The following is an 11,335-nucleotide window of genomic DNA, read 5'->3' on the forward strand; positions in this document are numbered from 1 at the left end:
AAGTAAAACACTGTCTTTTCCATGTCATCCTTCCCTATCAGTAAACAAAGGTGCAGCTATGTCAAGACCTTGAAGTCTATCTGGAATGTGAGGAACCACTCTAGAAAGAAAAAGCAGCTTTGTTTCTAAACAAAAGCAGATTTCTCCTTTACATATAGGTGCTGCTAATTCTTTGTTGTAAATGTGCTTAAAATAGCTGTGGTTTATGGCCAGATGTGACACTGTATATATTACAGTATCTATGGGATGTGTTTGTGGATAGCAAAGAGCTGTGGGATATGAGCAATCCTGGTCTAGATATTTTCTTGGATTTGGATGGTAGAAGAGGTAACTGGTAATGTAAATCCTGTAAAGGACTAACATAAAACACTGCCTGTAAGTCTGTTAAATCATGAAATTACAGAATGGTTTGGAGTGGAAGGGACCTTAAACATCTCCTTCCAACCACTTGCCATGGGCAGGGACAGCTTCTGCCATCCCAAGTTCCTCAGAGCCCCATCCAACCTGGCCTTGGACACTTCCAGGGATGGGAATTGCTCTGGAGCTGCTCTCAGCTGTGCCCCTTGGCTGCTGGGAGGAAAATAAGAACAGATAAAACCAAACCAGTAAAAGATGTGGCTATTCATTTGTTGTAACAGAGCACCATGCTCTGTTCCCATCAGAATATGGGAGTTTGTACTGGGAAACAGCTGGAAAAAGCTTAAGAAAATAAGTGTTTGACTAAAGGGAAGGATGTAGCAGTGAAGTCCTGCGGAAGGCTGTATTTTGTTATCTACAAGGTAATTTTTCCAGAAGATTTTTAGACTTACTTTGGAAAACTGGAGCTAGCCTGCCTCAGGAATGGAGGGAGTCTCAAGTTTGCTGTGTGGTCAGCTCTGTGAGAAGTGTACCAAGGCAGGGAGAGACTGGTTTTCCAGGGAGACAGAGTTTATTGCTGGGAAATGTCTTCCTCCTTTACAATGGAGCTAAGTCATCTGTGGTACAGCATGTTGTCATTTTACAGCAGCCCTGGCGCATGAGCATCATAATTGAGTACAGGGAAAAATTACAGTGGGCCCATGAAGTGGGGAAAGGGTGTGGGAAGCAGCTGGCTACAGTGGAAAGAGAGAGGTGGGCCTGAAACATTGGGAGGGTTGGAATAAATGCTTTCCTCTTGTACACTTCAAAGACTTAAATCCCTATGTTTCAGCATTTAATAGTCTTACTCAGAGAGGGTGTAGAGATGTTTGCAGAAGGGCAGGATGCCATTACCTACAGGGTGACTTCCAAAAGAGCTCCTAAAGGAATTGCTCCAGCTAGAAAAAGCCTGGATTTATTTGACAAGCTCTCTAAGTCATGACTACACTTCTCCCTCTCCACCCACCAAAAGAAAAGAATAGCAAGTGCTTGCAGACAGTTTTTTAGGAACTGCCAGTACCTCTCCACTATTTTTCTTCAGATAAATCTCCAAGCCCAAGCAAGCCTTGCAGAAGGTGGGTTCAAAGCAATTGTCCTGGAGGGGGGGAAAGCAGTTGAGGCCTAAAATCACAGTGATAGATGTGAGTCAGGCACCATTTCCATGGGGGATGTGCCTGAAATTCAGGCTGAGCCCTGCCCTGTTCTCTTGCAGGCATTTGCAAGCCTCTGTTGCCCAGCCGGCCTCCATCTGCAGGCAGTGATTAACACATTGCAAAGGCTCCCTCTGACTGCTCCAGCATCTTTTTCATCCTGAAGTGTCTGAGAGGGACCTGAGAGTCCCATGAGGGATGTCCCATGGGGACCAGGGCCTGCTGTCCCTGGGTGAGAGATGCTGCTCCAGCTGCGGAGTGCAAGCACAGCCCAAGCTGGGGTTTGTTGGGTTTCTATGTTTAGGGGGTGGTTTATGCTTATGGCCGCTGTATAATTATGATTATAAAATAGCCACCTCTTCAGTTCCTGCCTCTTGGCAGCTCTCAGGAAATTACCTAATTTGAACTGCCAGCAGTGAGGACCTTGAACCCTATCAAAAGTCAGTCTTTTAACTGAACCTAGAACCTCTAGACATTTGCCAGACTCTGCTGGCTGTGACAAAGACAGTTAAGTGAGATTTTTCCACTGCTGGACACAGGCTTCCATATGCAGGGCTCCCACAAAATGAATCCACAAGGCAGCTATTCATGGCATGCTGAATGCCTCCTCTTCTCTCACTGCCAATTTTGGGATCAATAGAAATTCAGGCTGGGGCTGAGAACTGACCTTTTATGCCTTGTTCTAATGCTGGCCTTCAGTCCTTGCCTTGCCATGAACGAGGCAGCTGCGCTTCTGCTCTGCCTGACCAACACCACCCCTCCCTTTCCAACACCAGCGGGGCAGGTCCTGCTGGTTGAAAGGAACTGCCATCTCCAGCTGCTGCTTCGTGGCTGTGTGTGAGGAAAGAGCAGGGTGGAGAAGAGCTGAGGAAGCTGCACCTTGGGACAGGTTTTTCGGCTTTGGACTGGCTGCACCTCCAGCTTACACCAGCATTGCCTCTGCTTATGGAGAGCTGGGGGAGCCCTCAGCAGCCCTTTCCAGACCCACAGGCTCACCTCAGCTGCAGGTCTGTAATTAAAAAAAAAGCAGCTTTAAATATCCTGGCAGTGGAGATGCAGGGCAGAGCGAGTTCTCAGCAGGCACTTTGACATGGCTATAGCTCAGGTCCCACCATCATCAGCAGCCCAGCAGAGTAGAGGTGGGGCCAGTGTTCAGCAGGCCAGAATTCATGGCTTGGTCCACTTGCACAGTGTGAGTTCAAACGGATGGGGAAGGCTGCAGTGGGTGTTCAAAAAAGCTCCTCTTCTTTTGTGGGGTTAGCCACTCCTTTGCAGCTCTCTGTGACTATTCTGTGTGGGAGTGAATGCAGAAAAATTAGGGGTGCCATGGTGTCTGTCACTGTTTCCAGGTAGAAGCTACATAGCTGTGCTGTGCCATTGGGGTGGGGTGGCTGCTCCACAGGTGGGGAATGGCTTTATTTGCAGTGTGAGTTTGAGGGGCAGCTGCTTATCCTGATTTTTAATACAAGGGGATCCTGCCATTACAGGGTGGCTGCTTTGTAGCATGGGGCCATTCTGATTTGTACACCCTCAATCATTAACATCACTAGAACACCAAGTAAAGAAAACTATTTTCATTGTGGTTTTACTCCTATTTTCCTTCTTTTTAAAAGTTTCCTGGAAGACCTATAAACATTCAGCTGTTTGGTGAGGCGCAGAAATGGACTTTTTCCCCTCACACACAGTCTGTGGCTGTAGCCTTTGTCCTCAGCGCTGAGCTGAAGGTAGTGCATGGTATGTGCATCAAAAATGCTCTAGAAGAGAAATCAGAGTTGCAAATATGATGTAAATAGATGGAAGAGGGAAGACTAGGTCAAGTCACCCCCCTCCTGATTGTGCAGATCATGTTTTAATGGCAAGTGTGTGAGGTGAATGAGTGAGGCCTTTCCTCCTGTTCATAGCAGGGTCAGCCAAGTCAGAGCAGGTTACTCAGGGCTGCACCTAACTCAAACTAGAAAACCACTGAGGATGGAAACTGCACAAGCTCCTGGTCCCCTGCTGAGCTCGTGTCCTGATGAGAAAGCTTCTCCTCATGAGTTTGACCTTCTCTAGTTTCAACCCATGCCTGTTGTCTCACCTAGCTCTTTTTGGTTGTCTCCCCACAGCTACTGCAAGACTGCCCCTCCCAGCCAAACCCCCTCTTTTCCAGGCTGGACAAACCCTGTAGCCTGACCATGGTAATGCAGCCCAGATTCATCATTGCCTGGTGGCCCATTAGTAGCCAAGGCCAGAAGAACTTTATCAGGGGAAAACAATACACAGTTCCTTTGGTGTTTGATGGCTTGTTGAAGGAGAGTGTGTCATCTTCCAGGACTTAATTGTGGAAAAAGAAACAAAACTAAAGGTAAAAATGGGGCAGAAAAGCTGAGCAACCAACAAACACCACTTGTCAGGTTGTTCCCATCAAGGATTGTTAATCCCACATGCCAAGGTCCCCTACACAGAGTGAACTGCTTCTTCTTGTGAGGGCCAACCTTGCTCCACCCTTGGCTTGGCACTGCAATTAGGAAAAGCTGATTTTGCCGCCACCAGTTCCCCTTCCTGAGCCTGTTAGTGTATCTCATGAGCTGCCATCTCTGTTCTTGCAGCCCTGTACACACAAGTGACCACATCCCTTCCCAGAACAGTGAGCCCCTTGTTCACTGCTGGGTCTGCTGGCAAAGCTCTCATCTCACTCCTGGGGAAGGTTTCTATTAAACAGTGTAGATTTTCCTTCTATAAGTGGTTTGTTTTACAAACTAAGTCACATTTATCTGTAAAATTTGTCTTGCAGCTGGTCCTAGCAGTTCCTCCCTGCTTTTTGTGATGGGACTCTGTTGTCAGCACCTCATTGTTTCCAGAGTTCAAGTATCTGGGCTAAGACTTTCTCTGCTGCCTTCCTCGAAGTGAGTGGAGAACTTTTTGATATGTACTGAAGTATCTTTGGCTACTGCCTAAAATTATTTTATCAGAAAAATGTTGTTTTGCCTGTACTTAAATAAAAGCACATCAGCCATTTAACTTGAAGCTCAGCCTGTGTTTTGGAAGCAGTGCCTGAGAATTGTGGACGGTTTCTGCCTTCTGTTAGAGAGGTGCCTATGGCTTTTTAGAAAGGAAAAGTCCTGGAAGTGTGAGCTTCTGTGAGACACTTTCATCCATACAGTCCTCATAGACCAGGAGGGGAAGTCTGGGCATCTAGGCACCTAAACTTGTCCTGAAGAGCTTCTCCTATACTCAGCCTCCAGGCCCTGGAATGTGCAGATAGTCATCAGGTTCTGCCTGGGAACAGGAGCTGTTCCCTAATGCAAAACAACTTTCCTGAGCCTGCTCAGAGCTGAGTGGCTCTTGCCTCAGACTTGCCCCCAGGGAGGAGGGGCAAGGTGAGGCTTGCCCTCACCTGCCTCCCTGGGAAGGTCTCCCTGTGTAGGAAGGTGCTTCCTAGATGCTTATGGGCAGCTATGGACTTGCCTGGAGGATGGGATGTGGTGTAGATGCTCCAGAGGCAGATTTGCTCAAGGACATGGCAGGAGGAAGTACATTTTATAGAGCAGATTCCCCTTGTCTGCCCAGGGAATGCATCCCCCTCACCTCTCTCTACATGAGCACCCAAATTCCTTCTCCATGTGCAATCAGTAGAGGACACCAGGCTTTTTTTCCTTTTTCACAAGGCTCTGGTTCACCCAGGTGCCCTGCACACCTCTGCTATCAGCTTTGTGGGGGAACACAAACTCTTCTGGAGGGACGCTGTGATGAGCAACAACCTGAAAGTACCACACCTGCCACAGCCCAACAAGCAGCTGGCCTTCTGACACATATCATGAAGTGCCAGTCTCTCAGGCACACCTGGAAATAGCCCTCTGCCCTGGTACAACACCCTGTGGATTTGCTGGTTTCATTTGGATTTGCCTGTTTTTTCCCTCTGCCACCCCCGGGCTTGTGGAACACAAACAGAATGGATGTAGCAAGACTTAAAGCAGGGTTTTGTCCTTAGGAAGAGGAGTTTGGGAATGTGAGGTTTCAAAAAAGACAGTCCTGGCTGGTCACTAACCTTTTACCTCTCCTGGCTGGGAGTCACCTGGTGCCAGGCATTGCCCCAGCCCTGGATGCCTCACTCTGGAGTTTTTGGAGCTAAGGCCATTGAGGAATACGGGCTTTGGGGATCCTCATTGGTATCCCAAGTGCTCAGCTCTCCATCTCAGAAGGTGCATCTGCTGTGCCAAACCTACTGATCTGGTTTCAGGTGACCTGGTAAGGCAGCCTGGAAGCTCTCTCTGCAGTCAGGCCTCCTGGTTAACTGGTTCATATCAGTTCTCTCAGCTTGATACCAAACACTCCACGGCAGCTTCCCAGACAGGTCTGCTTTCCACACATTGTTTTTCCACAGAAAAATACAAAATCCCATGGTAACCAGTGACCCCTTTCTTTGTGCCAGTCCCTAGAGCTATCAAGCTGTGACAGAGCCATCCCAAAAATCCTGGGAGAGAGCCACTATAACTGAAAGAGGACGAATAGGGGCTGAGGGCAGCACATTCTCCTTTCACTTCTACTCCCCTTTCTGGAACAATTTTAAAATATAGCAATACATCATTCCCTGGTTTTGCTAGGAGAAGCATGAAAAGCTTCCCTCAGGTGTCCTGCTGGGACCTGGAGCAGGATGTTGGGAACAAGATGGGACTTAGGGGAAAAGAAGCTGAAGACAGGGGCTTGGAAAGGGAAGGGAGAAAATAGGAGAGGGTCAGTGCTAGAAACAGAGCAGGGAAGGCAAATGCAGATCACAGATATGAGGATAAAAGTGAGGGAAACCACTAAGTTGTGGGGAATAACAGGAACAGGTAATATTTAGGAGAAAATGTAATGGCCTGGTAATACAGGAGGTCAAAGTGTAAAATACAAGGGCACTTCCATCTTGAAAGGCTGGCAGCACAACAGGATCTAGCAAGTGGTTCTTTAGTTTAGAAGATGAAATTAAAGACTCCAACCTTCTGATGGTCAATATGTGGCAGCACAACCCCACAGGATAAACTAGATTTTTCCATTTATCGAAAAAGAGAAAAAAAAAAAAAAAAAAAAAATCAAAACCACCAAAATACCCCAGACAGAAGCAGAGCACAAGTGAGATTAAGACTGCATCTCCAGTGATGCTGGTATGAAGAGGAATGTGCATTGCAATAAAGATCTGCAAGATCTATGCTTCTCTTGTGGCAGGAACAAATCTAGGAATTCAAGGAAGAGATAAAACAGTTTTGTGATGAAGGTACGTTGATGTTGTCCTGCTTCAGGTCCAAAGTGATGCAAGGCAAGTCAGAGGTTCTTGAGCTAAAAATAGTCTTTACTCACCACATGAAATGTGCATAGGCACAAAATAAGCTGAATAAGCTAAAAAAAGTTGTGCCTTCCTAGCAGCCTTTCTTTAATTTTTGGATTATTGACTGATTTTCTGCATTTTTTTGAAGTGAAACGTTTACACTTTTCAAAGTGCTGTTTTACCCTCTAAAAAGTGGCTTTGTTAGGACTTCCTGTCACTGCCTGCTTCATGGAAAGTCTCTAAACTGGGTTTTGTTTGCTGCCTGCCAGTTCTGTTCCAAACAAGATATTTTCTATTTTGCATGCAACTGCCAGTAGAGAAAGTCCCAGAGAATTCCACGCATGCCTCTATGCCTCTCCAGATAACAGCTCCTTTTTATGTTAGTGCAACTATGTTGAAGCTAATTTTGTGCAAATACCTTTGAGGCCAAAAGGTGCTCCTGAGCCAGAAACCTGAGCCAGAAACTTGAGTTGGTGCTGTGTGGGCTCAAGAGTTCCTCACTTGTTTTCCTCTGGCTAGGTCAGGTTTTGCAGATCCAAGAAGTTAAACAAATAATTCTTATTTTAGTATTTTATACTAAAATATTTAATAAAGTATTTATACAGTCACTTTTCAGAGCAGAATAAGGAATTCCCTATTTTCTTCCTCTTCCTTCTCCTCCTATTTTTTTTCTGTGCTTACAGTCCCTGAACCAGGGCAGGATGGAGGATGTTGGTCCAGCGCTTCATTGACCATGAGTTTTGCCCATGGCAGGAGTCCTGCCACCAGCCTGGAACCTGCTCAGGCACCAAAGCAAACACTCCTAAAACCAGCTTTCACAAAAGCCAAGCCTGATGAAAATGCCATTGCCAAAACCAGCAAAAAGATTCTTTAAATCTCTGTAGAACTCGGCAACCTTCCTCCAGCCCGGAGGGCAGCATCTCTGTGCTCTGTGTTTTCACAGATCCAATCACCTTCTGCAATGCCAGAGGTGCTGCTGGAGACTCTTTGGCTCCCAGCAGCCAAGCAGAGGAACGATGTCACTGAAGTCTGCACCCACACCTCCACAGAATATGAGGATGGCTTGGGCTGGAAGGGACCACAGTGGGGCAGCTGGTCCCACCTCCCTGCTCAAGCAGGGCCATCCCACAGCACGGGATTGTGTCCAGAAGGGTCTGGAATATCCCCAGTGAGGAGACTCCACACCCTCTCAGGATAATCTGTTCAGTGCTCGGTCGCTGTCCAGGACAGAAGTTCTGCCTCCTGCCCAGGTGGAACCTCCTGAGCTCAGTCCCTGCCCGTTCCTCTGGTGCCATTGCTGGGCCCCTGGAGCAGAGCCTGGGCCCTGCTCGGAGCCCTCCCTGCAGGCAGGGACACCCAGGGCTGAGGGCCCCTCTCAGCTGGGGCTCCTCTCCAGGCTGGACAGCCCCAGCTCCCTCAGCCTTTCCCTGCCAGAGATGCTCCAGACCCTAAATCATCTCTGCAGCCTCCGCTGGCCCCAATCCAGGAGCTCCATGTCTCTGCTGTCCTAAGGAGCCCAGGACTGGACACAGCACTGCAGATGTGCCACACAGGGCAAAGCAGAGGGGCAGGATCACTCCCTGACCTGCTCTTCCCAATGGACCCTGGGCTGCGTGTCCTGTCCACCCATCCAGGGAGGCTCAGTGTAGCTCAGCCCTGAGGCACAAATTATTTCATCACACAAGGAATTGTCAGAGAGAACTAAACCATTCCTGCAATTCTTATGACCAGCCACATGCTGCCCACTTCACCCTCACTTTTCCACCTTTACCCAGTTGCTTCTTAGCCACAGTACAGAGACTCTTTCTACATATTCCTTCAATTACTCATTCTTCCCCCAATGGAGAGCCTCTCCCGTGGGAGCAGCTCAGCACCAAGGGGCTAGTCTCACCTATAAGGAGGCAGGGAGATGGGGATTCCCTTTCCATTTCCTCCCTTCGTGCAGACAGAGTTTAAAACAGTGTTTACAATCAGTGGAATGACTCAGGAAAGAAGCTCTGGCAGGGTGGGGAACCTAATTTGAAAAAAGAAAAAGGCAATGACTTCTGCTTTATGATACATTGGCCGATATTCAGCCATCAGTATACAAAGGGCTTTTCTTCCTGAGCCATTAGCTAAATGAATCAGCAGAGATTTCCAGCAGAGTGTTTCTCCCAGCAGAGTCCCATCTCCTGTTCTCTGCAGGCTGGGAGGGCATGTATCCGTCTGCCACTGCAGGGACAAACAGGATACAAACAGGAAGGTGTCTTTTCAAAATGTGAGGTTACTGTAAAAATAAATCATGACTCTTCTGTGGAGAGCAGCAAACACAAATTATGGGAAATATTTTCAGCCTTTGCTGTTGCAAAGGGAGCAAATGTAAACAGCCCAGCTGGCACAGCAGGCTGACACAGCGTTCCCAGTGCTGCAGTGAGGAGAGTACAGCCCCTCATGCTCCCCAGGGCTCTGCTCCAATCAGCCCAGCACATCCACACCAGAGCAAAGGACCTAGACTTGGGGTGGGGATCTCCAAATAATTTCAGTTCCTTTGTTCCCAACAGTGGCTGAATGACACTTCACACAATCCAGAAGTCATTGGAGCACCTTCCCTATGGAGACAGGCTGGTAAAGTTGGGGCTGTTCAGCCTGGAGAAGGGAAGGTTGGTGTGTGGACACCTCACAGAACTTTCCAGTAGCTGAAGTCACTACAGGGAAGCTGGGGGACAACTTTACATCAGGAACTGTAGTGAAAGGGCAAGGGGAATGGCTTCAAACTGACACAGAGTAGGTTTAGATGGGATATCAGGAAGAAATTCTTCCCTGTGAGGGTGGAGGGGCCCTGGCACAGGTTGGCCAGAGAAGCTGTGGCTGCCCCATCCCTAGCAGTGTTCCAGGCCAGGCTGTATAGGGCTTGGAGTAACCTGAGTAGTAGAAGATGTCCCTGCTCTAGGCAGGGGAATGGAATGAGATGATCACTAAGGTCCCTTATGACACAAATTCTTCCATGTTTCTGCAATTCTAAGGCTCCCAAGGCACCAGGAAGGTTTTGGGCACCTTCTGGAGCCTTGCGTGCTGCAAGAACTAGGCTTGCAGCAGACAGGCAGGTGGCATTGACATGGGAACATGCAGGTCTGCCTCCCCACACTCCCAAAGAAGAAAGAAAAAAGCACCCAACTTCCCAAAGCAGCTGGGTTGAAAAGAAGTGGCCATGTGACTTCCCTGTTAAAGGTGAGAAAGGAAAGGATGAAATCATCTTCCTAGAGAAGAAAGGGAGATTGGTTCCCCTCCCCAAAAATTATGGAGAGGCTTTCATCTGTCACAGTAGGAAGTGCTGAAGGATCTGGGTTCCCTCTCTGCCCCAGCACCAGAGAGTGATATGGACCCAAGTGGCACTTTGCTCCAAATCCCTGAAAACAATCAAGGGACAAACTTCTCCACCTTGTTTAAAGTACTGTAAAAATCTACAAATGAGCACAGATGGCACAAGAAGTATCCCAAGAGGGTGTCTTCTACCCTGTATATAACTGGAACTTTTAAACTCCTAGCTATTTACAGCTACCTCACTGTAAAATCAAACACTTCTCAGCAGTTCTTTTCTCCAGCCACAGCCTTTAGGAGACAGCTATCACAGCCCTGTGCTCTGAAAAGCTGTTGCCTTAATGTTCAGAATTTACCAACCCTTTTTTTCTGATGGATCAGGCAGATGTGGGATGTGAGACACACAAGATCAGGAATGTATCCCTGAAGTTGGTTTGATGACTGAGCCATGCAGGCTCACCTGGCAGATGCATTATCAATACTGAAGGTGTGATTATCATTAAGCTAAATGAGGTCTCACAGGTGTTTTCATGCTCAGCACTTACCTACGGAGATGGAGTGCACTGGCAGGTGATTGATTTGGGTTTGGTTTGGTTTGTGGGTGTTTTAATGTGTTCTGCTTAGCACAGCTGCATGAAGGGAAATCAATATTTACCACCCAGCAACAGATAATTGTCTCATCTGATTTGTAGCAATCTTTATAATAAATGCCAAAAATTATTCCTGCTGTTGAACTAAATTAGTCCTGATACTTTCTAATGTATCCCACCTTACAGAAACTAAGAAGCCTGTAAGAAAAGGTTTCTCTTGTAAAACTGAAGAGTTAGTTCACACAAGTTCATGTATTCTCATCACAGGAAACAGGACTTGTTTATAGAAAATAGTATTTTTTTGCTAGCCAAGGCACACAGGAAAAGGTTAATAGACTAAATTTACCAGGTTATACATCAGCTATTTAGGAGTAGCAGAAATTCAAGAACTAATTACACTATAACATGCAAATAGTGGATAGACACACACATATGTGCACTGTCAGCTGAACACCCTCAATTTTGGCAACTGGACAAAACCTCACCATTCTTTTCTTCTGTGAAAGTAAGTTTGTGACAGTACCCTCACTCCCATTTCCAGTCTTGCAGCCATGGTACTGCATGAGTCCAACAGAAATACATCCACAATCAGCCCTGTCACCTCGAAAAACAACTCA

Source organism: Agelaius phoeniceus, chromosome 5, assembly GCF_051311805.1.
Source record: "Agelaius phoeniceus isolate bAgePho1 chromosome 5, bAgePho1.hap1, whole genome shotgun sequence".
Classification (NCBI taxonomy): Eukaryota; Metazoa; Chordata; class Aves; order Passeriformes; family Icteridae; genus Agelaius; species Agelaius phoeniceus.